Source organism: Meriones unguiculatus, assembly GCF_030254825.1.
Source record: "Meriones unguiculatus strain TT.TT164.6M chromosome Y unlocalized genomic scaffold, Bangor_MerUng_6.1 ChrY_unordered_Scaffold_25, whole genome shotgun sequence".
NCBI classification, from domain to species: domain Eukaryota; kingdom Metazoa; phylum Chordata; class Mammalia; order Rodentia; family Muridae; genus Meriones; species Meriones unguiculatus.
This window is the reverse complement of record NW_026843710.1, coordinates 8,282,501-8,307,148: the sequence shown is the minus strand read 5'-3', so window position 1 is coordinate 8,307,148 and position 24,648 is coordinate 8,282,501. Positions and strand designations below refer to the sequence as shown.

At 38.3% G+C, this 24,648-nt stretch overlaps 2 non-coding genes across 2 annotated transcripts; both read left to right on the top strand.

The window, feature by feature from the left end:
* The first annotated feature begins 215 nt into the window (after nt 1-215).
* LOC132651756 (U6 spliceosomal RNA) lies at nt 216-320 on the top strand. The gene has a single exon (XR_009589320.1). It is a non-coding gene; the product is annotated as a U6 spliceosomal RNA (small nuclear RNA).
* A 23,881-nt stretch (nt 321-24,201) lies between these two features.
* Nucleotides 24,202-24,309, top strand: LOC132651781 (U6 spliceosomal RNA). The gene has a single exon (XR_009589345.1). It is a non-coding gene; the product is annotated as a U6 spliceosomal RNA (small nuclear RNA).
* The last annotated feature ends 339 nt before the right edge of the window (nt 24,310-24,648 follow it).

Below are 24,648 nucleotides of genomic sequence, written 5' to 3'. Positions count from 1 at the left end.
TCATGGCTGGTTGATATAAAAACATAAGCAATGTCCCATATTAATTGCTTTTTGTTTAAAGATTTGCCTTAGTCAGAGAGCATTGTCACAGAAAATAATTCACTGACTGAGGATGTATCTGTCCTTTAACAATAATGCTGGAATCTGTGACAATGTGAAACTCACAATCAAGTGAGACACAAGATTTATTAATGACCACTTGTGAGAAATATGTGATGCTCATTTCAGCAGCACATATACTAAAATGTGAATGACAGAGAAGATTAGCAAGTCCCCTGATCAAGGATGACATGCAAATTTGTGAAGTGTTCCATATATTTTGGAGAAATTAAAGGAAAAACAATGAGAGAAAATTATGGAAAGAAAGAGCTTGGAGAAGAAAATAGAAGCTGCAAAGGTAAGAATAACCAATAAATTACAAGAGATGAAAGAATATCAACTGTGGAAGATACAAGGGAAGAAACTAATGCATCTGTCAAAAAAATGTTAAATCTAAAAAATTCCTGACACAGACCATCCAAGAAATTCAAGACAACATAAAAAGACAAAGCTAAAAAAGTAAAAATACAGGAAAAAGAAGATTGCCACCTCCAAGGCCCAGAAAGTATTTTCAAAAAAATCATTAAAGAAAATTCCCCCAACTTAAAGGAGAGGCCAATAAGAATATAAGAGGTCTACAAAACACCCAATAAATTAGTCCAGAAAAGAAAAGAAAATCTTCCCATCACATAATAATCACAACAGTACGTGTACAGAACAAAGAAAAAATACTGAACGTTGTAAGGGAAAAAGACCAAGTAACATATAAAGGGCAAACCCATCAGAACCACACCTAACTTCTCAACAGAGACTATGAAAAACAGAAGGGCCTTGAGGGATATCATGCAGGCGCTAAAAGAACTCAGAGGTCTGCCCAGCAAAACTCATAGTCTTCATAGACAAAGAAAAGAAGATATTCAATGACAAAAACAAATATCAAAAATACCTACACACAAATCCAGCGTTACAGAGCACACTAGAAGGAAACATAGAACCCAAGAAAACTAGCTCCTTTCAAGAAAACACAGAAAATAATTAACCTCACTGTAGTAAAACAAAAGGCAACCAAGCACACAAACTTACTACTATAGCCAACATCAAAATCAATGTATCTATCAGTCTCTGGTCATTTGTCTCTCCAATATCAATGGATGAAATTCTCCAATAAAAAGACACAGACTAACAGAATGAATGTGCAAACGAGACCCAGCAATCTGTTGTGACCAAAGTCACAAAGATAGAGATTACCTGGGGTTAAAGGGCTGGAAGATGACTTTCCAAGCAAATGGATCCAAGAAACAGGCAGGAGTAACCAATCTAATATCTGAAAAAATAGCCTTTCAACAAAAATTAATCAAAAGATATGGTCAAGGACACTTCATACTCATCAGGAGAAAATTCCTCCAGGAAGACATCACAGTCCTGAACATCTATGGCCCACATAAAAGGGCACCCACATATATAGAAGAAACATTAATAAAAATTAAACAACACATAGATCTCCACACATTAGTAGTGGGAAACTTCAACACCCTACTCTCAACAAAGGAGAGGTCAACAAAACAAAAATTAAACAAAGAAACAATGTCTCTGACAGAGGTCATAATTAAATGGACATAACAGACATTTATAGAACCTTACACCCAAACACAAAATATTTTAATTTCTTCTGAACATCTCATGGAATTTTTTCAAAATAGACCATATGATTGCTCACAAAGCGAGCCTCAATAGATAAAAGAATATTCAAATAATCCCTTGTATTATCTGATCACCATGGAATAAAGCTGGACCACAACAACAACAGAAATAGCAAAAAGCCTACATACATATGGAAACTGAACAACTTGTTACTAAATGACAGCTGGTTTAGGGAAGAAATAAAGTATTTAAAGTATTCCTAGAATTAAAAAAAAAATGAAAGAAAAGAAAATGAAGGCACAACATACCCAGACTTATGGGACACAATGAAAGCAGTGCTAAGAGGAAAGTTTATAGCACTAAGTGCCTTCAAGAAGAAATTTGAGACACTTTATTCAAGCAAATTAATGACTCACCTAATAACCATTGAAAAAAGAACCTTAGCCAAACTTTCTAAAAGGCAGAGAGACACCATCCAAATCAACAAAATGAGAAATGAAAAGGGGGACATAACTAAAGACCCTGAGGAAATCCAAACAATTATTAGGACTTAGTTCAAAGTTCTACATTCCACAAAATTTGAAAATGTAAAAGAAATCAACAATTTTCTTGATCCATTCCACTTACCAAAGCTGAATCATGACCAGATAAATCAACTAAATAATCCTGTATCCCCTAAGGAAATTGAAGCTGTCATCAAAAATCTTCCATCCAAAAAAAAAAAAAAGCCCAGACCAGATAGTTTCAACACAGAATTGCACCAGATCTTCAAATAAATTCTCTTCAAACTTTTCCACAAAATAGAAACAGAAGGAATACTACCAAACTCATTCTATGAAGCCACAGTCACCTTGGTACCTAAACCTCACAAAGACCCAATAAAGAAAGAGAATTTCAGGCAAATCTCCCTTATGAACATTGATGCAAAAATACTCAACAAAATACTTGCAAACCGAATAAAAGAACACATCAAAGCTATCATAACCTATGACCAAGCAGGCTTCATCCAAGATATGCAGGGGTGGTTCAATACATGCAAATACATAAAGGTGATCTACGATATTAAAAAAAGAAAGAATAAAGAAACATGATAATCTTCATAGATGATGAAAAAGCATTGGAGAAAATCCAACATCCATTCATGTTTCAAGTATTGGCAACATCAGGTACACAAGGCACATACTGAAACATAGTAAAGGCCATATACAGCATGCCTACAGCCAACATCAAACTAAAGGGAGAGACATTGAAAGCAATTCCACTAAAATCAGGAACAAGGCAAGGCTGCCCACTTTCTCCATATCTCTTCAACATAATTCTGGAAATCTTTGCTAGGACAATAAGACAATCGATAGAGATCAAGTGGATACAAATCAGAAAGGAAGAAGTTAAAGTATCACTATTTGCAGAAGGTGTAATAGCATACCTGAGTGACCACAAAAATTCCAGCAGGGAACTCTTATAGCTGATAAATACCTTCAGCAAAGTGGATGGATACAAATTACTCAAAAGAAAAAAATCAGTAGCCCTCTTATATACAAAAACTAAAAGAGCTGAGAAAGAAATTAGGGAAAAAACACCTTTCCCAAAAGCCACAAATGACATGAAGTACCTTTCTGTAACCCTAACCAAGTCAGTCAAAGACTTGTATGTAAAAAAAATTCAAGACTTTGATGAAGAATTAGAAAAATATATCAGAAGATGGAAAGATCTCCCATGCTCACGGCTTTGCAGGATTTACATTGTAAAAATGGCCATCTTACCAAAACCAGTCTACAGATTCAATACAATTCCTATTAAATTACAAACAAAATTATTTACAGAAGAATTGAAAGAACATTCTAAACATCATATGGAAAAAAAAAAAGAAACTCAGATTTGCTCAACAATAAATGATCTTCTGGAGGTATCTCCATCATGATCTTAATCTGTACTACAGAGTAACAGTAATAAAAACTGCATGATACAGGCATAGAAACAGAATGGTAGATCAATGGAATTTAATAGAAAACCAGAAATAAACCCACACACTTATGGATACCTGATATCTGACAAAGATGCCAAATCATACACTGGAAAATGATAGCATTTTCAACAAATGGTGCAAGTCTAACTGGTTGTCTACATGTAGAAAATTGCAAATAGATACATACATATCACCCTGAACAAAATTAAAGTCCAAGAGAATCAAAGGCTTCAACATAAAACCAGTCACATTATATTGGTTAGAAAAAAAGTTGGGACGACCCTAGAACTCATTGGTATAAAAGATAACTTCCTGAACAGACACCAACAGCACAGTCTCTAAGATCAATAATTAATAAATGGGACCACATGAAACTGAAAAGCTTCTGTAAAGCAAAGGACACCATCATCAAAACAAAGCAACTGCCTACAGATTAGGAAGGAATCTTCACTAACTCTTTATCTGAAAGAGGGCTAAAATATATAAAGAACTAAAGAAGCTGAAAAGCAGCAAACCAAGTATTCCAATTATAAAATGGGGAACAGAGCTAAACAGAGAATTCTCTGTAGAGGAATATAAAATTCCAGAGAAATTCTTAAATAAATGCTCAATGTCATTAGCCATCAGGGAAATGAAAACCAAAATGACCCTGAGATTTCACCTTACTCCCATCAGAATGGCCAAGATGAAAAACTCGAGTGACAACACATGCTGGAGAGGGTGTGGAGGTGGGAATGTAAACGTGTACAACCATTTTGGAAATCAATCTGATGCTTTCTCAACTAGGAATAGTGCTTCCTCAAGATCCAGCCATACCACTTCTAGGCATATATCCAAAAGAGGCTCAAGTACACAATAAGGACATTTGCTCCTCCATGTTTCTATCATTTTTATTTATAATAGCCACATGCTGGAAACAGCCCAGGTGCCCCTCAACTGAAGAGTTGATGCTGAAATTTTAGTACATCTACACAATGGAATATTACTCAGCAATGAAAAACAAGGAATTCATGAGATTTGCAGGTAAATGGTGGGACCTGAAAAGGATCATCCCGAGTGAGCTGTCCCAGAAGCAGAAAGACACACATGGTATATACTCACTCATATAGACATGTAATATAGGATAAACCTACTAAAGTCTGTACAACTAAAGAAACTAATCAAAAGAGAGGACCCTGATTAAAACGCTCAATCCCTATCCCGAAAGTCAAAGAGGAAGGATATCAGAAGTAGGAGAAAAACAGATACAAGCTAGAAACCCACCATGGAGGGCCTCTAATTCTCTGCCCTGCAGATTATCAAAGCAGATGCTGAGACTTATGGCAAACTGTTCAGGAGTGTGTATGGAATCTTATGTAAAAGTGGGAAATAGTAAGATCTGGAGAGGATAGGAAATCCACAAGGACAGCAACAGAACCAGAAATTTGAACACAGGGGTCTTCTCAGAGTATCATACTCCAACTTAGTACCATGCATGGAGATAACCTAGAACCCCTGCACTGATGTAGCCCATGGCAGTTTAGTGTCCAAGTGGGTTATATAGTAATGGGAAAAGGGACTGTTTCTGACACAATCTGATTGGCCTGTTCTTTAATCACCTCGCCCTGAGGAGGGAGCAGCCTTACCAGGCCACAGAAGACAACAATGCAGCCACTCCTTATGTGATCTATTAGACTGAGATCAGAAGGAAGGAGAGGAGGACCTCCTTTATCAGTGTACTTGGGGAAAAAGTCCATGCATAAAGAGGGAGGATGGAGGATGGAATTGGGAGAGAAGGAGGGATGAGCTTATGGATGATACATAGTGAATAAAGTTGAATTAATTAAAAAAAAATATATATATATGTAAATATATATCAAGGAGTACTGAAGGACAATAAACTATTTGGCAGCTGGTGGTGTTCCACACTACTGTTGTCAACTCTCTATGAGAAGGATTGCATTATCTGACTTGTGTAAATTGGCAATAGTGTCCTATTCAGTGGAAAGTCAGGAACTCTCCTGGTACTGGGGTTTACAATTAAAACTAAGCCTTCAAGACAGAGAAATGGTCCATGTTAAATGCCTAGGATACAAGAACAGCTGTGTTTTCTGCTGTGGTCCTCCAGACAGACCCTCTAAACATTGTGTTGTGCCGGGACTCCTTGTTCAGAGGTGCCACTGAGCTCAATGGGTCTCAGGAGGCTGGGTAAACACAAGTTCATGGTTAGGATTCTATGCTACATAATGAGTTCCTGGAAAGCATGCCTTACAAAGTCAAACTCTGCCCTTCTTTACCAGAATCTTTTCTCCATGTTAAAAGTCATTGTAAAAGTTGTTTACGTACTGTTTTTATTGCTTATGTGGGAATTTTAAAAATAGATATTACACTACATTTTCATTGCTCTAGGTTAAAATACATACCCATGTGTCACACATACATTTTTTATTTAAAATACATCAATTAAAGTATTTGTTTTTCATATGCTAATTAAAATGTGATCACAGTCTCTGTGTCAAGTTACTCAAAGAATATTGTGTTCATCCTTGACACTCCCTGGCACCACCTACAAGAAGAGCATCAGTCCTGATGAGCTCTATAGTTCATAACCTTTATAACAGCTTTTCTTATATATTAATTTATTAAGATTTGTTTACTTTGTATCCCCTATTCTTCTTCCTGTCCTACCAGCCTCCTTCATCTATCCTTATACCTTTTTTTCTATTTCACAGTTAGGTGTAGGTCCTCCTCCCCATCTATCTGACCCTAGCTTATCAGGTCTCTTCAAGTCTAGCTGCATCATCTTTCTCTGCAGCCTGATTCTCAGGGTATTGTTCTCCATGTGTCCTCAATTTTCTGTACCTATAACACACTTCCTGCCTCCTCTCCTTCAGGCTTCCCAGAGCTCTGAGGCAAGGGAGAATTTCATAGGAAAATCCCATTTAGAGCTGTGTGTTTTAGGACTCATTCTGCATAATACCAGACTGTGGGTCTCTGTATGTAATCCCATTTGATGCAGAAGGAAACATCTCTGAGTATACAAGAACATGGTAGTAATCTATCATTTGAGGACAGAGAACAACATATTTAAACAACCGCCTGGATTGCTTGAAAATTTTCATAGGATTACCTGGCACAACAACTCAATTAACTGCCACTCAATTATACCCCTAGTGGAAGACTGGTTTGGTCATAGTAGATGGCTTATTGGAACTTTATCCCCCACTATTAAAAAACATCCTAATAAGTGAATACATACCATATTTGTCTTTCTGCATTTTAGTTAATTCAACCAGAATGATTTTCCTGGTTCCATCCATTTGCCTGAAATATCATGATGGCATTTTCTTAGCAGATTAATACTGCATTATGGAAATTTTCCACATTTTTCCCAAAGGAGATTGTCAGTCCTGTTCTTTAGAGCTTGAAATTTGCTGGGACTTTAATAATTGTATTGAATGGCAAACTATCAGGATAATTATGTTATTTTAGAGTAGAAGTCCCTCTATCTTCTTCCACTTCCTGTTGATTTGAATTGCAATGTCCAATTGAAGCTTATCTATTTACATGTTCAGTCCCCAGTAAGGAAATATCTGGGAATTGTTAGGAGTAATAGCCTTGTTACATATAATTCCTATTGGAGTTATATTATAGGAGGGTGTGCTGTGAGGTTGAGCTGCCAATGAAAGTGACCTGAAAAAATGGAGTCTTTGTCTCTGTGTCTCTGTCAATTTATATCTTTGATTCAGTCGTTCTCCATCTCTACAACTGATTCTGTCTCTCTAGATCTTTCTCTGTCTCTCTGTTTCCCTATCTCTGACTGTGGCTTATGAAACACTCTTATTCTGCTGAAGGATGACAATAAGAAGACTGTTTGGTGACACGAGATCCCGGATGGTCTCTGTAAATTTATGAGCAAGCTGCCAATTAAAAGTTTTTTGTTCAAAGAGTTGCCTTTGTTGGGGAACATTTCCACAGTAAGCAATTCACTTAATGAGGACATATGTGTGCATTAACAAATAGTAGTGGAATTGGTGATAATGTAAAACTCACATGTCGAGGACAGTTGACTTCAGTAATGACCACTTGAAAGAAATGTGTGAAAATTTTCCTGAAATAAGAGTTTGGACACAAGAACTGTCATCAGTGGGTTTGGGCTTTCAGTTTCCCAGAAGAAGCATGTAGGACTGTTCAGGTTATCTCTCAAGCAGGCTGTCCCCTTTGCCTGCTTAATTACTGGCTGCTGAAACTCTTACTGGCTTTCACCTGTTTCATGATATCATTCTGCCTCTCAGGCAATCAGCACCTGGGAGAATCTTGAGGATTCCATGGAGATGAGTAAACAAACTTTCCTCAGTGTCCAGTATCTCTGATACTGTGCATATGTGACTTTTTCTTGTGAAAATCAACAAGCCTTTATCTCATCCTTTATCCATATCCCACACCTTTACTCTTGTTTACCTCTGTGACAATACCAGGTAGGAAATGAAACTTTAATATTTATTTAAATTGTCAACTTCCTAAATAGGAAAACTTCAAAGTGATGTGGGAGTAAGAGGAATACACCAAATGACAAGGTAGTTTTCTACTGTGGTGTTGGAACTGAAATTTTCTAGGTTGTGACTTTGACCTGAGGGGTTACTCATGTACTCACTAAATGTACCTTGACATTCTTATTGATATAATAGGTTAGCATGGTCTAGGTTCTCTGGGGTATTGAGTCTTTAAAATCTGGAAAAGAGAAGGAGACCAGAAAATTCCTTGGACTGCTTTGGCTGAAAAAGAGAAAGATGGGTGTATGTAAAAGGAGAACTGAGGGGAAGTAAACTATTTGACAGTTGGTACTGTTCCACACTTGTTTTGCAAGCCCTCTATGAGCAGTATTGCCCTGCCTGTTCTAGCTGGATTTCAACTGTGTCCTTTTCAGTGGTCAGTGAAGAAACCTCCTGGTTTTGGAGTTTAGAGTTAAAACTGGGCCTTTAGGACTGAGAAATATGTCTGTATTATATGCCTAGGATACAGGATCAAATGTCTTCCCTTATATGGTCCTCCAGAAAAAAACATGTGAATGTAGTGTTAGTACCAGGACTGCTTGTTTAGAGGTGCCACCTGACCTCTTGGGGTTTGAGGTAGCTGGGTAACCACTAGTTCATGGCTAGGATTCTCTGCTACATAATGAGTTCCTGGAAAGTATGCCTTAAAAGTCAAACTCTGCCCTCCTTTAGAAGTAAAATTTCTCCACATTAAAATTCAATGTAAATGGTTGTAAACATTTTAATTTTATTGTTTATGTGGGAAATTTATATAATCTACATTACACTCCTTTTCCATTACTCACAGGTTTAAATTCCTACCCATGTGTCACAATAATTTTTTTCTTTAAATTACATAAAGTGAAGTATTTTTATGCATATACTCATTGGAACATGATCAAAGTCTCACTGCCAACTCCCTTAAATAAAGCTGAGTTCATCCTTGCCACACCCTGGCACCACCCACAAGAAGTCATGAGTCCTGAAGAGCTCTATACTTTGTCAACTTAATCACAATTTTTCTTATGTATTGATTTATTAAGATGTTACCTTTATATGAACTCTGCTGTCCCTTCCCTCTTCTCCTTCCAGTCCCACCCAGCCTCCATTTTCTACCCCTATGCCCTTTCTCTACTTCTGTGAGAGGGGAGGTCCTCTTTGTCCTTCTATATGAAACTAGCTTATCAGGTCTCATCCAGGCTGACTGCATCATCTTCCTCTGCAGCCTAATTCTCAGGGCATTGTTCTCCTTGCATCCTCAATTCTATCTACTTATGACACTCTCTCTGTCTCCTCTCCTCCAGGCTTCCTAGAGCTCTAAGGAGAGAATTTCATAGAAAAATCCCATTTAGGGCTGGGTGTTTAAGGTATCTCTGTGTACAATATTGGACTGTGGCAATCTATATGCAATCCCAATTGATGCAGAAGGAAACAATTCTGTGGATTGAAGAACATGGCACTGATCTATCAGTTAAGGAGAGATAGCAACAGTCTGGGTTGTTTGAAAGTTTCCATAGGATTACCTGGCCCAACAACTCAATTAAATGCACCCCAATCTCCCTACTGGTAGACTTGTTTGGTCACAATACATGGCCTATTGGCACTTTATCACCCAATATTAGGAAACCTCCCAATAAGTAAATACATACCACATTTGTCTGTCTTCATTTTAGTTACTTTAACCAGGATGATTTTCCTGGTTCCATCCATTTGTCTAAAAATGTCTTGATGTCATTCTTTTAGCTGAATAATACTCTGTGGTGGAAATAATTCACATTTTCTTCAAAGGAGAATGCCAGTTCTGTTTTTTAGAATGAGGATGTTGTTTGGTCTTTAGTCATTATGTTGAATGACAAAGTATCAGGATAACTATATTTCTTTACCCTATATGTCCCTCCATCTTCTTCAACTTCCTGATGATTTGAATTGCAATGTTCCCTCCCTCAAATCTCATCTATTAACATGCTGAATCACAGTGAGGAAATGTTTTGGCAAGGTTAGGAGTTATGTCCTTGCTAATAACATAATTCCTATTGGAGTTATATTATAGGAGGGTATGCTTTGAGGTTGGTAAGTAAATGAAAATGACCACACAGAATGGAGTCTCTGTCTCTTTGTTTCTGTCACTTTATATATTTGTTTCTGTCAGTCTCAGTCTCTCTATATCTGATCTTTCTATTTCTTTCTCTCTCTGTATCTTCTAGTCTACCTCTCTCTGCCTGATGCTTATGGATCAGTATGAAAATCTCTCAGTTCTGCTGAAGGACTACAACATTTTGTCTGCTTGCCGATGTGACATCATGGATAGACTGTAAAAATATAAGCAAGCTGCCAATTAAAACCTTTTTTGTTCGAAGAGTTTCTTTGGTCAGCTAATGTTTTCCCAGTAAGTATTCACTAACTGAGGACATACCTGTGCATTTAATAAATGAAAATTGAATCTTTGGGAGGTGGGGAAAGATGGCGGCTCCAGGAGGACTCTCATTCTGACCATCAGCACAGCAGGATTAGCACAGTGACCAGCAATCAGAACTCACGGCCATAAAACACAGTGATTGTGTTTCCCAGGTGAGAGGATACCCCATGGTGGGGGAATTCAATCAGCTTTTTTTTTAACTTATTTAATTTTTATTTTACGTGCATTAGTGTGAAGGTGTCAGATCGCTTGGAATTGGTGTTACAGACAGTTGTAAGCTGCCATGTGGGTGCTGGGAATCGAACCTGGGTTCTTTGGAAGAACAGACAATGCTCTTAACGACTGAGCCATCAATCAGCTTTTAATTCACCCGGCAAAACCACAGAAGAGATCCTGGTTCCTCCAGACGCTTGGCTGCTGGCCTTCAGCCCCAGCCCCAGCCCCAGCCCAGAGCCACAAGCCAGTGTTTCTGGTCACGGTCCCAGACTGAACTGTGCACACCAAACTATCAGAGACTGGAATTTTCAGTTGAGAGATAACCCCAAAATGCAGGAGACAATTGGGACTGACCTTAGGTTACACAGACATCCCCTGGAAAAGACTCGGGTTCCACAGGCACCCCAGGAGCCAGCCCAGAGCAAGAACTAGGGACCAATATTAGGAAATATTGATTATTTGAATCTGAATATTAGGCAGAGCTCTGCCTGCCCACCTGATTTGCCACCTGAGATAGAACTGTGGGCACTAGGGCACCAGCAAATGAGTTTCACTGTCTGGTGCAAACACACAGGGAAGGAAACAGCTGGTCTGATCTCAGAGCACTCAGCCGACACCCCCACCCCGAAAAGGTCTCAGGAAAATTACCCAGTTTAGGCAGACTCCCAGGCTCCCAAAGGCCAGAAAGGCAGACACAGGCAATTTCTGCATGCCAGGCAGCTGACAGAGACTGAGCTGCCATCACTCAGCTGTGCTCTAGACACAGGCAGTCTCTGCTGCCAGCCAGCTGGCAGAGACTGAGCAGTACACACCACGGCAAAAAAAGAGACTGGGAGTCCGTGTCTCCAGAGAATCCACAGGGAAGGAAGGAAACTGTACTGATTTAAATCACCCAATCCTTCCCTAGAAAAAGCCTACCAGACCGGTGTGGCCAAGATGCCGTCACTCAGCTGTGCTCTAGACACAGGCACAAACAGTTGCTGCACGCCACATGTCCAACTGGGTCACAGCAGCTGATCATTAAATTTACAGCAAGAAACCCAGAAACAAGGCAGCTGTCATCAGGACTTCCCTGGGTGAGAGGAGAACCCTGTCAATTAACAAAAACCACAGTTACCACTCAGGTCTCTATCCCTGAGGTGAGCAGCAGCAACTCCTGAAAAAATGCCATCCATCCAGGGACTATACCCAAAAAGCTGAGAAGGCATCCTTCAGAAAAAATCAGCTTTCTGCAAAGGGGATCTCTCCACCACAGGATCTCCAGGAACCATCAGAAAATAACCCCAAACACCTAAGGTAGCACAATGGGTAGAGGCCAGCATAAAAGCTCAAGCAACAAAAGACAGAGGAATATGGCATCCCCAGAACCCAGTTACCCAAGGACAAGTAGCCCTGGACACCCCAGCATAACGTAAATTCAAGAAGATGACCTAACAACTATGCTTAAGAAGATGATAACAGAGGAAACAAAGAAAATATGTAAAGACATAGAGGAAGATGAACTCAAACAGAATATTGCTATCCTTAAAGAAATAGAGGAAGCTGCAGCCAAGCAGTTTATGGCCCTTAGAAAGAAAATGCTTGAAGCACTGAATGAAATAAAAGAAACAGAGTTGAAGGAACTAAAAGATAAACAGGAAAGTACAATTTGTTTACTTATTTGAAGCAAATAAACAAAACAACTCAAGACCTGAAGATAGAATTGGAAAAATTAAAGAAAACACAAATGGAGGAAATAATGGAGAGGAAGAACTTAGGGAAGAAAACAGGGACTACAGAGGTAAGCATAGCCAACATAATACAAGAGATGGAAGGAAGAATCTCAGGAGTAGAAGATACAAAGGAAGAAATCGATGTATCTGTCAAAGAAAATGTTAAATCCAAAAAATTCCTGAAATAGATCTTCCAAGAAATCGAAGACAATATGAAAAGACAAAACCTAAGAATAATAGGTATAGAGAAAAAAGAAGACTCCTTTTTCGAAGGCCCAGAAAATATTTTCAACAAAATCATTGAAGAAAATTTCCCCAAGTTAAAGGAGAAGCCAATAAGAATACATGAGGCCTACAGAACACAAAACAAATCTGAGCAGAAAAGAAAATCCTCCCGCCACATAATAATCAAAACAGTAAGTATACAGAACAAAGAAAAAATACTAAAAGCGGCAAGGGAAAAAGGCCAAAAACATATAATGGCAAACGCATTAGAATCACACCTGATTTTTCAACAGAGACTATGAAAGCCAGAAGGGCCTGGACTGATATCATGCAGACCCTAAGAAAACACAGATGTCAGCCCAGGCTACTATACCCTGCAAAGCTATCATTCCTCATAGACAGAGAAAACAAGATATTCAATGACGAAACAAATTTCAACAATACCTAGACACAAATCCAGCATTACAGAAGACACTGGAAGGGAAAATACAACCTCAAAAAATTAGCTTCTTTCAAAAAAACACAGGAAATAATTAATGTTACTACAGTAAAACAAGAAGCAACCGAACACACAAACTTATGAACACAGCCAACATCAAAATCAAGGGATCTAACAGCCACTGGTCATTAATCTCTCTCAACATCAATGGACTCAACTCTCCAACAAAAAGACACATATTAATAGAATGGATGTGTAAACAAAACCCAGCAATCTGTTGCATACAAGAAACACACCTAAGGCACAAAGATAGACATTACCTGAGGGTAATGGGTTGGAAGACGACTATCCAAGCAAAGGGACACAAGAAGCAAGCAGGAGTAGCTATTCTAATATCTGATAAAATAGACTTTCAACCAAAATTAATAAAAAAAAGATGGGGATGGACACTTCACACTCATCAAAGGAAAATTCCACCAGGAAGAGATCAGAATCCTGAACATCTATGCCCCAAATACAAGAGCACACACATTTGTTAAAGAAACATTGATAAAATTTAGACCACATATAGATCCCCATACAGTAATAGTGGGAGACTTCAACACCCCACTCTCAACAAAGGACAGGTCAACAAAACAGAAATTAAACAAGAAAGCAATGTCTCTGACAGAGGTCATGAATCAAATGGACCTCACAGACATTTACAGAACTTTACACCCAAACACAAAAGAATTTACCTTCTTCTCAGCACCTCATAGAACCTTCTCCAAAATAGACAATATAGTGGGTCACAAAGCAAGCCTCAACAAATAGAAGAAGATTGAAATAATCCCTTGTATCTTGTCTGATCACCATGGAATAAAGCTGGACCTCAACAATAACAGAAATAGCAAAAAGCCTACACACACATGGAAACAGTACAACTTGTTACTAAATGACAGCTGGGTCAGGGAAGAAATAAAGAAAGAAATTAAGGTCTTTCTAGAAATCAATGAAAATGAAGACACAACATACCCAAAATTGTGGGACACAATGAAAGCAGTGCTAAGAGGAAAGTTCATAGCACTAAGTGCTTTCAAGAAGAAATTCGAGACAGCTCATTCAAGCAACTTAATGTCTCACTTAAAAACACAAGAAAAAGAAGAAGCAGACACAACTAGAAGGAGTAGATGGCTGGAAATAATCAAACTCAGGGCTGAAATCAATCAATTCGAAACAAATAAAACAATTCAAAGAATCAATGAAACCAAGAGCTGGTTTTTGAGAAAATCAATAAGATCGACACACCCTTAGCCAAGCTAACTAAAAGGCAGAAAGACACCATCCAAATCCACAAAATCAGAAATGAAAAGAGGTGCATAACTACAGACACTGAGGAAATCCAAATAATCATCAGTACTTACTTCAAAAGTCTATATGCCACAAAATTTGATAATCTAAATGAAATGGACAATTTTCTTGATCGATTTGACTTACCAAAGCTGAATCAGGACCAGGTAAATCAATTAAATAATCCTATATCCCCCAAAGGAATTGAAGCGGTCATCAAAAGTCTCCCATCCAAAAAAAGCCCAGGACCAGATGGCTTCAGTGCAGAATTCTACCAGACCTTCAAAGAAGAGCTAACACCAATTCTCTTCAAACTATTCCACAAAATAGAAACAGAAGGAACATTACCAAACTCATCCTGTGAAGCCACAGTCACCTTGATACGTAAACCTCACAAAGACTCAACAAAGAAAGAGAATTTCAGGCCAATCTCCCTTATGAACATTGATGCAAAAATACTTTACAAAATACTTGCAAACCAAAATCCAAGAACACATCAAAGATAATATCCACTATGACCAAGTACTCTTCATCACAGATATGCAAGGGTGGTCTAATATATGGAAATACATCAATGTAATCCACCATATTAAAAAACTGAAAGAAAAAAAAAAACACAGGATAATCTCCCTAGATGCTGAAAAACCATTTGAAAAATCCAACATCCATTTTTGTTTAAAGTATTGGAGAGATCAGGGATACAAGACACATATCTCAAAATAGTAAAGGAGATATACAGCAAGCCTATAGCCAACATCAAACTGCACAGAGAGAAATTTAAAGCAATCCCAGTGAAATCAGGGACAAGACAAGTCTGCCCACTCTCTCCATATCTCTTCAACATACTGGTGGAAGTCCTTGCTAGAGCAATAAGACAGTTGAAGGAGATTAAGGGGATACAGATTGGAAAGGAAGGAATCAAATTATCATTATTTGCAGATGATATGATAGTATACATGAGTAACCCAAAAACTCTACCAGGGAAATCCTACAGCTGATAAATACCTTCAGCAAAGTGGCTGGATACAAAATTAACTCAAAAAAATCAGTAGCACTCCTGTATACAAAAGACAAAAGGGCTGAGAAAGAAATTAGGGAAACAACACCCTTCAAAATAGCCATAAATGACATAAAGTTCCTTGGTGTAACCCTAACCAAGCAAGTCAAAGACTTGTATGAAAAAAAAATCAAGTCTACGAATAAAGAATTAGAAGAAGATATGAGAAGATGGAAAGATCTCCCATGCTCATGGCTTGGCAGGATTAACATAGTTAAAATGGCCATCTTACCAAAAGCAATCTATACATTAAATGCAATTCCCATAAAATTGCCAACACAATTCTTTACAGACCGGGAAAGAAAAATTCTCAACTTCGTATGGAATAAAAAGAAACCCAGAATTGCTAAAACAATCCTCTACAATAAAAGATCTTGAGGTATCTCCATACCTTATCTCAAGCAATACTATAGAGCAACAGTTTATACAAACTGCACAGTACTGGCATAGAAACAGAATGGTGGATCAATGGAACGGAACAGAAGACACAGAAATAAACCCACACAATTATGGACACCTGGTTTTTGACAAAGATTCCAAAACCATACAATAGAAAAAAGATAGCATCTTCAACAAATGGTGCTGGTCTAACTGGATGTATACAGGTAGAGAAATGAAAATAGATCCATACTTATCACAAAACTGAAGTCCAAGTGGATCAAAGACCTCAACATAAAGCCACACACATTAAATCGGCTAGATAAAAAGTGGGGAATACCCTAGAACTCATTGGTACATGAGAGAACTTCCTGAACAGAACACCAACAGCACAGGCTCAAAGAGCAACAATCAACAAATGGGACCTCCTGAAACCGAAAATCTTCTGTAAAGCAAACTATACTGTCATCAAAACAAAGCAACTGCCTACAGTTTGGGAAAGAATCTTCACCAACTCTTTATCTGACAGAGGACTCATATCCAGTATATATAAAGAACTAAAGAAGCTGAAAAGCAGCAAACCAAGTAATCCACTTAAAAAATGGGGAACAGAGCTAAACAGCGAACATTCTGTAGAGGAATATCGAATGGCAGAGAACCATTTAAAGAAATGCTCAACCTCATTAGCCATTAGGGAAATGCAAATCAAAACAACCCTGAGATTTCACCTTATACCCATGAGAACGGCCAAGATCAAAAACTCAAGTGACAACACATGCTGGAAAGGTTGTGGAGAAAGGGGAACCCTCCTCCACTGCTGGTGGGAATGTAAACTTGTACAACCACACTGGAAATCAATCCAGGCAACTAGGAATAGCGCTTTCTCAAGACCCAGCCATACCACTCCTAGGCATATATCCAAAAGAGGCTGAAGTACACAAAAAGTACATTTACTCAACCATGTTTGTAGCAGTTTTATTTGTAATAGGCAGAAGCTGGTAACAGCCCAGATGCCCCTCAACTGAAGAATGGATGCAGAAACTGTGGTACATCTATGCAATGGAGTATTACTCAGCAATGAAAAATAAAGAAATCATGGAATTTACAGGTAAATGGTGGGACCTGGAAAGGATCATCCTGAGTGGGTTATCCCAGAATCAAAAAGACACACATGGTATATACCCACGCATATAAACATACAACATATTACAAACCCACTAAAATCTGTGCATCTAAAAAAACTAAGCAAGAGATAAGACCCTAACTAAAACTCTCAATCCCCATCCTGAAAGGCAAAGAGAATGGACATCAGAAGAAGAAGAAAGCAGGAAACAACCTAGGAACCTGCTACAGAGGGCCTCTGAAAGCCAGAAGAGAAAAACAAGAAACAACCTAGGAACCTGCCACAGAGGGCCTCTGAAAGCCTCTGCCCTGCAGACTATCAAAGCAGCTGCTGAGCCTGATGGCCAACTGATGGGCAGAGTGAATGGAATTTTATGTAAGAAGTGGGAAATAGCAAGAGATGGAGAGGACAGGAACTCCACAAGGGGAGCAACAGAACAGGAATATTTGAATACAGGAACTACCCGGAGACTCATACTCCAACCAAGGACTATTCATGGAGACTACCTAGAACCCCTGCACAGATGTAGCCCATGGTAGTTTAGTGTCCATGTGGGTTATATAGTGATGGGAAGAGGGAGTGCCTCTGACATAAACTGATTGGCCTGCTCTTTGATCACCTCTCCCTGAGGGGGGTGCAGCCTTACCAGGCCACAGAAGAAGACAATGCAGCTATTCCTGATGTGATCTGATATACTAAGATCAGAAGGAAGGAGAAGAGGACCTCCCTTATCAGTGAACTTGGGGAGGAGCATACATGCAGAAAGGGGAGGAAGGTTGAGTTTGGGAGGGTGGGGCTTATGGGGGATACAAAATGAATAAAGTGTAATTAATAATAAAAAAAATCATTCAAAAAATTGAATCTTTGATTGATGTCCTTGACATGTGACTTTATTAATGAGCACTTGAAAGAAATATGTGACAATTTTCCTGAACTAAAAGTCTAGGAAACCAGAACTATTACCTCTGATTTGTGTGCTTTCAGCTGCCTGTATTGAAGCATGTAGTGCTACTCAGCTTGTCTCTCAATCAGGCTGTACACTTAGACGTTTAGTAACTGGATCTTAACACTCTTATGGGCTCTAGGAGAGTCTCTGAGACATGGCACTTGGATAAAACCCACATCTGCCATGGCTAGGAGGCAGAATTCCAGTTAACAGACTCATTCAGTTCTCCCTGCTTTTTTATGGAGAGCTTTTCTTATATTGGAGAAATGTGCATTTTTTCTTACTTGCCATCAAGGTCTCAGATGCGATTTTAAAAGCCTCTGTCTGAGGTGGTTTCATGACATCATTCTCTCTCCCAGCCAATCAACATCTGAGAGAATCTTGAGGTTTCCATGAAGATGAGTAAACAAACTTTCTTTAGGGTCCAGTATCTCTGATGCTGTGCACATGTGTCCTTAAAGAAAACTGAGTTCATCTTTGCTGCACACTGGTACCACCCCCAAAAATAAGGCATCAGTCATGAAGAGCTGTATGCTTCTTCAGCTTGATCACAGTTTTCCTTATGTATTTTTTATTATGATTTGTTTATATAATATCCCCTCTCCTGCCCCCTCATTCTTTTAGTCCCACCAACCCTTCTTCTTCTATCCATTCGGAATTTCTAAAATTCCCCTGATAGATGAGGTCCTCTTCCCCCTTCTCAGTGACCCTAGCTTATCATATCTCATCAAGGCTGGCTTCATCATCTTCTTTTGAGTCCTGATTCTCAGGGCATTTTTCTCCTTCTGACCTCAATTTCCTTTACTTATGACACTTTTCCTGCCTCCTCTCATATAGGCATCCAAGAGCATTGACAAGAGGGAGAATTTCATAGGAAAATCCCATTTAGACCTCTCTCTGCATAATATTGAACTGCTGGTCTCTATATGCAATACTATTTGATACAGAAGGAAATATCTTTGTGGATGTAAGGACATGGCACTGATCTATTAGATGAGGGCAGAGAGCAACATATTTTAATAACAACAGAATGGAGATAAGACAGATTCCTGTTCAAGTCTCAGTTTATTGAATGTGCAAACAATATGTATAAAACAAAAGATACACGCTATTTATTTTTTACTTTATATTACCATAGCAACACATATATGCCACCTGTCAAGGCATCACTTAAGGTTGCACCTAGTTTGCTCTCTGGTTCCCAAGGTTACAGGATGCTTGCTATATACTTCTCAGGCTCAGAACACCCTGCTTGCAGAGACCACCAAGGAGAGTCTCTGAGACATGGCACTTGGATAAAACCCACATCTGCCATGGCTAGGAGGCAGAATTCCAGTTAACAGACTCATTCAGTTCTCCCTGCTTTTTTATGGAGAGCTTTTCTTATATTGGAGAAATGTGCATTTTTTCTTACTTGTCATCAAGGTCTCAGATGCGATTTTAAAAGCCTCTGTCTGAGGTTGGAAAAACTACAATTTTACTCTTAGGTGTCATTACCTTACTTCCACATCAAATGGGGTTGTTAGAGATCTTCAATTTAAATTCAGACAAGTGTAGTTGCATGCATTGAAGTTGTTGAAGAAGGAACTGAAACACAGCAGGATAGCAGGCACAGGCCAACAAACCCATACTGGCCATATCCACAAGTGTCAGTCCCTACTTAAGCACAGAGTCAAAGTATGGAATGCGCCTCCTGAGGCTAGTAAATATATCTCAGGCTGTATTGGTGAGTTCTAATCTAGGTTTCTTGGCAGATTCTATGTCATGGATCTTATCTTTGTTAACATGTCTAATGACAAGTTTTTGCTAGACTAAATACCAGCAAGGTGATTCTGAACCTGAGTCCAGTTAAATTCTGTTTCATCATACCAAGAAAGCCTAACAGTAATCAAAACAAAAGCAAGTTGTTTAACAACTAATACTGAAAGAGCATTATTATCAGCACTAACACAATTAGTAAGACAGTAATATCCACATTCAATTGAATAGGTATCATTGTTCTTAAAATGTCTTTGTACAGAGTTTCAAATTAGCGGTAATTAAGGAGGATTAACACATGCCAAAACAGAAGTATACTTGATTAATATAGCAAAACTACTTGCATTCCCACAGAGAATGCCTTTAGATCTTAACTCAGTCCCCAATTTCCATATATGGTTTTGTAAATTTTCATTTGATGTACTCCAAAGTCTAGCACAAACAGCTTTTTTCCTAAAACAAAGGAATTTTGACTGCCTTTACCAGAAGCCAAGTTCTTAATACGCTTAATGAAAGACCAGTCCAGTCCACGACTGTAAAGGCAGGGTCATTGTGCCAGTGGTAGATGGTGGGTGTTTCTCCAATGCCTCTTGTCCAAGGAACCATCAGTTGAGGAAAAGTGATTTGATCCCCTTTCTTACAGGGAGGGTAACTCATTGGAGATGTAAGCCTGTCATTCTTAACTCCCAAAGGAAGGGACAATAATATTCCTCCAATGTTTCATTTTGCCTGCTTGCAAAGGGAGGCTTGAGCTGTCACCCCAACTTTAGAGTAATAGGCATTCTGACCCATGACCTGGACAGGGGAGACTGGTAAGCTGTACTGATGAATACTCTCTCTGCTAAAGTGAAGGGGATGGCCTCTTACTATTCCTGAAAATTTAAGAGTCTGTTTTAATTGTGATCCTTCAAAAGCAAGGAAAAACCAGCAACCACGAACTTCTGGATCATCCCAGGAAACTGAATGTAGAAGAGGTGGATTAGGAACATAAGCTCAATAAGGAATCATCTTGAGCATCTTAAGCGGAGGGCTCTTTATTGATATTATCATTGTCAGAGGAAATTCCTCATCCATTTGTCCCACCAGATATTCTGCTAACCATTAAACTACATCATTTTCCTGCAGAAAACACAGATAGAACCTCTTCCCCATATGAGTACAGGGTGGGTTCCATGCCATTGATTTTGTAAAGGATCCCTCTATTCTACTTCAGCAAAAGTTTTCTCTATGCCATAATCTATCTGCTGCAGATTTACCATGCTTTTACAAATTTAAAAATTTCAGAATGAAAAGAACATGATTAAGATGATTCTTTGGTGTCCATGGGAGTATCTTCCTCTTCTTTGTCTTTTTGCAAATAAATCTTAATTGTTTAGTTGGCATACTCTACCATGTCTAGTCCTTGAGGATTGTAAGGTATTTTAGTTATATGAGAAATTTGAAACCGTTGTCAAAATCTTTTAAAAGGTTTGTACTATATCCTGTTCCATTGTCAGTTTTAAATTGCTTAGGAACTCCTAGAACTTTAAAAGCCTGTCAGACAAAGAGCAATAACATTCCTGGTTGACAAGTGGCAAAAATATATCAGAATAGGTATCTATGCAAATATGTTCATATTTCAAATGTTTAAATACAAAAATACGAGCAATACCCATTTGCCAAATCTGATTTCGAGCTAAACCTTTAGGATTAACTCCCAAATGAGGAACACACTGAAACAGAGGACAAGTACTGCATGCCTTGACTGTAATATGCTCCTCAGGTAATTCATATTTAAGTCTCAAGGTTTGACTATGAAGATGATGTATATTATGGACATCCTGGTCTCTTTTTAAATGTGAACAATACACTTTGGTGACTTTATCTGCCAATGCATTTCCTTTAAACAGGGGTCCTGCCAAATTAGAATGAACCCTCAAATGTTCTATAAAAAAAGGAAAAAAATGTATCAAATTTTGAATTTGTAAAAGTAAAATTTCAGCAGGAGAAGATGTCTGAATTTGACCTGCAGTTTTTAACCTAGGCAAAGACTGTATTACATATGCAGTATCTATAAGAATGTTCAATAATTCTTATTAAAACTTCATAACATAACCAGTACTGCAGATAACTCTACTATTTGCTTAGATGTGTTAGTCACTTGAAAAGATATATATTTTTTTCTTTTATAAGTATAGGCAGCAACACGAGATAATGAGCCATCAGCAAGTACCATTAAAGTTTCAACAGTTGGGCAAACTTTTCTTTTAAATATATAGTTTGCACCTATAAAAACTGAATTTTTTTTGGTGCCTCAACAGGTTGGATTCTGTCATAAGCTTACATATGTTAAAATGCCATGGTTATTAGATCTATGACAAGTCTGAGGGCCAGCAATTTTGAGTTACTATTTGTCTATCTTTATCATCAGCTCTAAAGTTTATACTATAAAACAGGATGCGCTCATGTTATATGCCTAAGACAAAAGAGCAGCTGTGTTCCCTGCTATGTTACTCCAGACAAATCCTCTAAATGTAGTGCCAGGACTGCTTGCTAAGAGTTGGCACCTGAGCTCATATGGTCTGAGGTAGTTGGATAACCACTAGTTCATGGCTAGAATTTTTTGTTACATAATGAGTTGCTCTCCAGCATGTGTTGTCATTTGAGTTCTTGATTTTAGCCATTTTGATGGGTGTAAGGTGAAATCTCAGGGTCATTTTGATTTGTATTTCGGTGATTGCTAATTACATTGTTATTTTGTTAAGTGTTTCTCTGCCATCCTATATTCCTCTACTGAGATTAAAAACTCAAGTGATGGAAAGGTTGTGGACAAAGGGGAACACTCCTCCACTCCTGGTGGGAACATAAACTTGTACGACAAGTCTGATGCTTTCTCAGACAAATAGAAATAGTGCTTCTTAAAGATCCAGCTATACCACAACTAGGCATATATCCAAAAGAGGATCCAGTACACCATATGGACATAGACTCATCCATGTTTGTAGCAGCTTTATTTGTAATAGCCAGAACTTGGTAACAACCCAAATGCCCCCCAACTGAAAAATGGATTACAGGTATTGTGGTAGATCTACTACACAATGGAATATTTCTCAGCTATAAAAAATAAAATAAAAATAAAAACAAGGAAATTATGCAATTTTCAGGTCTGTGGTGGGAACTGGAAAGGATCATTCTGAGTGAACTATCCCAGAAGCAGAAAGACACACCCAGTATATACTCTCTCATATAGACATATAATATAGGATAAACCTACTAAAATCTGTACACTGAAAAAAAAAACTAATCAAGATGGAGGAATATGGTTAAAATGTTCAATCCCTATCCTGAAACATAGAGAGGATGGACATCAGAAGAAGAAGAAAACAGGGAGCATGTTAGGAGCCTGCCACAGCCTCTGAAAGGCTCTGCCCTGTAGAATATCAGAGCAGATGCTGAGACATATGGCCAACTGTTGGGCAGAGTGCATGGAATCTAATGAAAGAAGCAGGAAATAGTAAGATCTGGAGAGGACAGGAGCTCCACAAGGAGAGCAACAAAACCAAAAAATCTGAGCGTGGAGGTCTTTCCTAAAACTCATACTCCAACAAAATATCATACATTGAGATAACCTAGAACCTCTTAACAGATGTAGCTTATGGCAGTTCAGTGTTCAAGTGGGTTCCATAGTAATGGGAACAGAGACTACCCCTGACATGAACTGATTGTCCTGCTCTTTGTTCCCCTCATCCTGATAATGAAAGTAGCCTTACCAGGCCAAAGAGAAAAACAATGCAACATCTCCTGATGTGATCTGATAGACTAGAATCAGAAGCAAGGAGAGACAACCTGGCTCTATCATTGGACTTGGGGATGGGCATGCATGGAGGGAAGGTGGGATTGAGAGTGGATGGGGGTTATGGAGGGATACAAAATGAATAAATGTAATTAATAAAAAGTAATAAAAATATTAAAAAATATAATTCCATTTTTATTTATATCATAAAAGGTTGTTCCTTGAGGTTGATATGCCAATGAAAGTGATCCAGACAGATTGTAGTCTGTCTTTCTGTCTCTGTCACTTTACATCTTTGTTTCTGTTGGTCTCAGTCTCTATTTCTGAATATGTCTCTCTAGCTCTCTCTCTCTCTGACTCTTTCATTCTCCCTCTCTCTGCTTGCCACTTGTGGTTCAGTATGAAAAGCTCTCAATTTTTGGTGCATTACAACGAGATGGCTGATTGCTGATGTGACATCAGTGATGGTCTCTATAAAAATATAAGCAATGGCCCAATTAATCACTTTTTGTTCAAAGATTTGTGTTGGTCAGGGAGCATTTTCACAGAAAATAATTCACTGACTGAGGACATATCTCTGCATTGAAGAAATGGTAATGGAATCTGTGACAATGTGAAACTCGCAAGTCAAGGACACATGACTGTATTAATGGACACTTGAAAGAAATATGTGGTGCTCACTTCGGCAGCACATATACACAAAATTGGAACAATACAGAGAGGATTAGAAAGGCCCAACCATTAGGATGACTTGCAAATTGGTGAATTGTTCCATATTTATTTTTGAAAAAATTAAAAAAACACAAATGGAGAAAATTATGGAAAGAACATAGGGAAACAAACAGAAACTACAGAGGTAAGCATAAACAATAGACATCAAAAGATGAAAGAAGAATCTCAGGTGTGGGATATATAATCGAAAAAACTGGTGTATCTGTCAAAGAAAATGTTAAATCTAAAAAATTCCTGACACAGACCATCCAAGAAATTCAAGACAACATAAAAAGACAAAGCTAAGAAGAATAAAAATACAGGAAAAAGAAGATTCCATCCTCCAAGGTCTAGAAAGTATTTTCAACAAAATCATTGAAGAAAATTACCCAAACTTAAAGGAGAGGCC